The sequence below is a fragment of the Podarcis melisellensis genome, assembly GCF_964234715.1.
Source record: "Podarcis melisellensis genome assembly, chromosome: 5".
NCBI classification, from domain to species: Eukaryota; Metazoa; Chordata; class Lepidosauria; order Squamata; family Lacertidae; genus Podarcis; species Podarcis melisellensis.
Genome location: NC_138537.1, coordinates 45,182,321 through 45,188,705, shown reverse-complemented (window position 1 = coordinate 45,188,705; position 6,385 = coordinate 45,182,321). Strand labels below are relative to the sequence as shown.

Below are 6,385 nucleotides of genomic sequence, written 5' to 3'. Positions count from 1 at the left end.
TGCGCTGTGGTTTTGGCATAAGAAGTCTTTGTGTGTCATTCCAGCTACCACATAGACTGCTTTATAAATGCATAACTGTCACGTCCACAAATGTGAAGCAAATTCAGATCTGCTGCCAGATACATCACCAAGGAGGGGGGGAAAGGGGGGGCTTTTGTATAAAATTTGAATTTGGTAACTTAGATGTATAGGTGAAAGTCTATAAATAATTACTGTATTTAAACAGAAATATTGCAATCTGCCTAAAATTTAGAAATAATTACTATATTAGGGGAAAAGAACAGCTGACTTGTATGCCTGCTGACCATGTGCTGCTAACTGTGAATTGGCAACTTCAAGGCAACTTGTAAATGAAGGAGGGGGAGGCACAAAATCAGATGGGGTGGAAAGAATCCCAGCTTAAAACAAGATCTTGTTTCTTCCTTCCAGCTCCCAAACCCCAGGGGTCCTGGGGTTTGGGAGCCCCAGGGTGTCAACGCCCTGGACTCTAATTGGGTGCCAAATCGCCAGGGTGAAAGCCATCCTTGCATGGTAGTACTGCCACCATACCCCTGTTGGTCCCTCAACCTGGGCCAGGGGAAACTTAAGCTGTTTCTGGACTTCTTTGGAATTCACAAAGACAGGAGTCAACCTACTTTTCTGCCTTTTGAACCCCAAGACTACAAATTACTTAGCAGGGGATTTTTTTTTTGCTGTAAAATTTTTAAAATCTGCCCTATCCTCTTACCCACATTATCTTGATGCCAGGAGAAATGTCTTTTTACATCTTAGTTAGCAATGGGATATGTTTTTTTGATGCCCTATATTTTAAAGTGTCCTTCCAGGGGGAACAAATGGGAGTCTTGTGGAATGAAATAGATGTATTATCTCATGGCTCCACTAACATAATATCCATAGAGTAGACCTCAAATATCCTAGCTCAGAACTTCCAAATTCTGATTTGTTTGTCGTCTTCTATTGTCTCAGGAAGCATGGCAGAACGGGACCTGCTAATTTGTGTCTAGCCACAGTGTGGTGCTGTTGAAGCAAACTTGAGCATGAGCTGGAACTTGCAACTGTGTCCCTCAAATACTGTACACACATTTATTGAATGGATTAACAAGCTAATAACATTGAATTTGGCCCATGATAATAATAATAATTTTTTTTTAAAAAAACCAGAGGGGGCACTGCTTGGAGAAGTTATCAAGAAACCAAGCTATGAAATTCAAGGAGGACTAGAAAGAACTAGTAAAGTCACTGTTACTAAAGCATATTCAAACAAGCATAAGAAGAGCCTGCTGGATCAGGCCAATGGCACATCTAATCCAGCATCCTATTCTCACAGTGGCCAACCAGATGCCCGTGGGAAACCCACAAGCAGCACCCAAGCACAAGAGCACGCTCCTCTCCTGCAGTTTCCAGCAACTTTTATTCAGAAGCATTACTGCCTCCCACTGTGGAGGCAGAGCATAGCCATCACAGCTAGTAACCATTCATAGCTTTATCCTCCATGAATTTGTCCAAAATCTGAAGGCACCCAAGTTAGTGGCCATTACTGCCTCCTGTGGGAGTGTGTTTAAATATGTGCAGTGTTGTATTAAGTTGCACTTAAGTTGTATTAGATAAGCCAGGTTCAGAAGCCCGGCTTAGGTTAGTCTCCGAGGCAGGTACAATGTGACTCGAGTTTCAAGCAATGGCATACAAAAACATGGAGGAAAGGCGTGTTATGCCATTTCTCTTCAGGTAGTTTGGACACCTCAAGAACAGGATGTGAGGCTCAGGGACACTTCTTTTTTGCTTTTACAACACTAGACTACTGCAGCACCTCTGAGCCCAGATGCTAAGCCAACAGGACTTCTGCATGCAGGATGTATTCAAATTACGTAGCATATTTTTCAGAATGCTCCACAAAGGCTTGGGGTTTTATTCCCTTAGTTGAAATTTTGAGTCACTTTATCTTATGAAGCTCAGCACTTGTTGGAATATCTTAATCATGCAGAAACCATTACTATGGGACAAGTGTGTTCTTGCCGTCCTTATATGGCCTACTGTAGAGTTAGTGCAGGACTGGGGGCTGGGTATGACAAATACCTCCTTATGGCAGTGATCTCTGTTGATTGGGGCTCCCAGTATTAGTGAATCAGAATTTTTCCTAGTCTTTGAGCTTCTTTCGACTAAATCAAGATTCTTGCATGTCTAGCATTGTGATTGTGGCAGTCATAGATAACACAGCAGCGGAGTAAGAGGGAAGAAGGAAATGGGAAATTGTGATTTCTACAGAAGGCATCTTGTGCCAAGGTAGAAAGCATTCTACCAAGGTTATGGATAATGCTATCTCTTATTGCATAGCAGAGCCTAACCTCCAGTTGTGTATTATCAAATGAATGGGATTAGAGCCTTTTTGTCATAGTGAGTCAGAGTTTCATTTCCTGGCTGGAGTGCATTTTAAATAATGATCTATGAACATATACACCTTGGCAAGGTACTTGACATGGTCCAGTTCCATTAATGGGTTTAACAAAAGAAAAAGTTGCTGGCCTCATATGGAAACGATCTGACCGTTATTGGCTGGTTTGTATAAAAACAAGCACACAAACACACACAAGTTTGAAAATCATTGGTTGAGAGGTGCTGTTATCCTGGTTTTGCTGATACAGAGTGTGTTTATCTGTCCCTTTCACTCCTTCACTCCCTCTGCACAATAAGGAGGCTTCAAAATGTCTGGACAAAAATAGCCACTTTGAAAGTAGCACAGTGAAGGCCTGGTTGTCCTTGTTTGTTTTCTTTCAGCTATTTCCGGATCAAGTTCTCAATTTACAAGTCAAGAAGTTTCAGGCTGCCAGCATTGCAAAGACCACCTGAAATATAGAAAGAAGGGGGCACAGGCACACAATAGATGCTTGTGATCAGAATGGAGCTTGGATAAACCAGCACATTCCCTCCCATGGGTTGCCCTCATTTACAAATGTGTTGTTTTTCTTCCCTTACAATAATATAAGCAGTTTCCTCCTGCAGTGAGCAGTTGAGATGTACCTTAGCGCTTACAATTGGAACACGGTGGCTAGCCTTCCTTTCTAAAGCTTTGTGCATTGGATCTCTTGACCAGTTTTCAGTTCATTCATCAATAAGCTCTACCAATATGTTCAAAGATGGTGGGGGAAAGTTCATTATTACCCTTAATGTATCCTTTAAAAGGAAGCAAGGGACATTTTCTTGATATTGCTCTCTCTACATGAAATTAATAGGATAAGAGGAATAAGCCATGGGCATCATCCTCCCAACATGCAAAGATGTCCACGCATTAGAGGAACTTTGAAAAAGGGGGTAGAGGTGCTCATCTTACTGAGCATCACAAAAACTTTGTAAGGATAGATTTTTTTAAAAAAAATATTCCCATTTGTTGTTATTCCTCCCCTATTTTACAGATGAAGAGGTCAGATTCATCAGATTCAATTTTCAAAGAGATGAGATCTCACTGCATTTAAAGTAAGCTCTAGCCTAGCCTTCCCTTCAAAGCAAATCCTGGGTTTACCTTAGACCCAAGGTTCATATGGGTGTCTTGTTTTTGTTTTTTTAATCTAAGGTAGCCATCTCTTTCTCTGTTCTCATTGGGGGTGGTCAAATTCTTAGGTCTGGTTTGGATATCTGGGGTTTCCTCTTGATCCATAGTTTGTGATTTTAAAATGTTATAGGAACATGATTTTTTTTCAGGGGGGGACTGAACATTGTGTAACTATGAAAGTAACCTAATTGGTTAAAACAAGGCATCAAGGGAAACTATGAATTATTTTCAGATACACATTCCTATGTTTTCATGTGATGGTTCCCTCTATCAAATGATCACCTATCTGAGCCCACTGACACTTGAGTTATTGTGATGCACTAACTAATGAGAAGAAACCTCACCTATGCTAAGCATCTTGTGAATATCACATAAAACCTAGTGTGAAAATCTATTGTATATGTCCAGGGTGATCCATAAGACAGCAGCAGCCTCCAGTTTTTAGTATAAAGCATTTCCCTCAACCTTTACATTTTTTTAATGTATACTGTAGTGGTTTGTGACTGCTGTGCTGTGCTTAGCAGCTGTCTTCCAATTTTCTGCCTTTTTATCCAGACATATTGCAATTTCTGTACCCTTTTTATGAGTGCAGGGTGTTACATTGTTGCAAGGTGACTCAAGGTGTGTTTTTCTTTCCAGTAAACTGTTATCCAACATACTGCAGCTTCCCTGGATGTCCACAGTTCCTGATCCGGGGGGGGGGGGGAATGCATAGGAGGAAGGTGTCTTCCCCTGGGCTTGAACTGAAGCTTGGGCACCTGGGAAGTCTATAGAGTGTGGACCACTGATTACTTTTTGAATTAAAGAAAGGACAATCACAAATATCCCTTTACCACCTCAAAAGCATAGGGGTAAAAAACTTGCACCCTACCCACGAGAATTTCACAAGCTTTCTCCCCTTAACAAAAAAAATTCCTTCCAGTAGCACCTTAAAGACCAACTAAGTTAGTTGGTATGAGCTTTCGTGTGCATGCACACTTCTTCAGATACACGAAAGCTCATACCAAGAACTAACTTAGTTGGTTTTTAAGGTGCTACTGGAAGGAATTTTTTTTGTTTTGACTATGGCAGACCAACACGGCTACCTATCTGTAACTTTCTCCCCTTAGATATGTTTCAAACGCAATTTCTTTTCTAATTGATGAAGAAAAATGTGGGAGAAAAATTTGGTATGAACCCCCTCTTTATTTGCACAACTCTCTGTAGTGCTTTTCACCGAAAGCATTCCAAAGGAGCCATCTACATAAAAATCACTGTCTTGAAGTCTGTTTATGCAGGGCTTTAATATAGACCATGTAATCATTTGCTCCCCACAGAAATTATTCTATGTGTGATTATCACTGTTGCTAGTTGTATATCCTTGTTTGTAATTTGCCATAGTAATTCGGCTGTTGGCAGTGATACTTGCTACATATTTCCTATGTAGGGTGGGATTCCACCCTACTGCTAATTGCAATGCCATTTTCTGCAAGGCACTTGCACCCAACAGCGTATGTTACTGATGCTGTCATCCCATGAAGTAAGGACTGCTCATGCCATTATTTGATTTAATGTTGTTATGGTTTGCTTTTTTATTGCTTTGTTTATATTTCATGTTAAATATTTTCTTGGGTTACAAAAGTACATACACGGTCTCTATTTTCAGATCATAAAGTCTTTCTACAGATCAGTTATATCCAATGTGAGACATGGATGTTTTATACAGTATAAGGGTTTATTTTTCATGTCCCCCATTCTGGGATTGATTTAATGAAGAGTGGGTTTAAAGTCACCTAATTAAATAAAATTACCGTACATTTGCACTCAGGGAAATGGCTCCCACAAAGTCAGTCTTGAGTTTCCATATATTCCAAAAGATATTGTAATATTTTAATCTATACGCAGGACTCCTTCCAGAAACCATGAATGGCAAGATTCCAGAATACAGCGGAGTTCTGTGGCAGTCATTGGGCATGTCTAATTAGCATCAACTGGAACACTTTACTTATTTGCACACACAGTATACTCACTGATATGTATCACAGAAGTGCCAAGTGCCCATAAAAGGTAAATATAAAGTTGATAGTGGATGGAGTGGAGTTCAACATCACAGTACCCAATAGATGCAACCTGACCTGTTATTTGGGTGCTCCTGATAGAATTAGTATGATTGTAGAGCTTGCTGCTGTGAATCATGCACCTTGGGCATCATTACTCTTATTTATCTTTTGTTCCAGGCTAAACATGCCCATCTCCTCCAAACTCTCCTCCTCAAACGCCAAGTCCCTCATCATCTTTGATACCCTTCTCTGGACATGGCCTAGTTTGTTGGTATCCTCCTTAGACTGGACACAGTTGAGGTGAGGTATGACCAAAGCAGAATAGAGTGGTGCCATTACTTTTGTTGCTGCAGCTTAAATTGTAGCCACCTGTTTAGCTGTTGCCAGGGACGTTAGGTCTTCAAAAGGATTCAAAGCACAGGTCCATGATATAGATTTGCACAAAAGTTTTCTTTCCTAAGTTATATACATGCATGTAATCTTAGGTCTACTTTCAGAGGGAAGGGAAAGGGCAGAAGACCTGAAGTGTGCAGAAGACCCAGGGCTCAGCTCCCCCAGATCACCTCCTAACAATGCCTTAGACTCTTACATAGCATTGCTAGCTCATGTAGAGACAGTAGCTTACTAAAAGCCCTTGTTCCTTTTTTCTGAACTTGCTGCTGTGAAGCCAAGTCTTACCCTTGTGCACCTGATTATTTTGGGAATTTCTACCTTTTGGAGCTAAAATGGTACGTAAATTTATTTTTCTGCTGTTGCAAGTTAATTTTGCCTGCTCAGCACAATATGCAAGAGTTGGCCATCT

The 6,385-nt window shown here is 40.7% G+C and overlaps 1 protein-coding gene across 1 annotated transcript in view; it reads left to right on the top strand.

Annotated features, from left to right (window-relative positions):
- The first annotated feature begins 3,396 nt into the window (after positions 1–3,396).
- The window catches only part of SH3PXD2A (SH3 and PX domains 2A), a 250,113-nt gene continuing 247,124 nt past the window's right edge, over positions 3,397–6,385 (top strand). The window contains exons 1-3 of the mRNA XM_081911989.1: positions 3,397–3,468; positions 5,441–5,590; positions 5,761–5,888. The gene's annotated coding sequence lies outside the window, so the exon portion shown is untranslated. The remainder of the gene's footprint in view (positions 3,469–5,440; positions 5,591–5,760; positions 5,889–6,385) is intronic.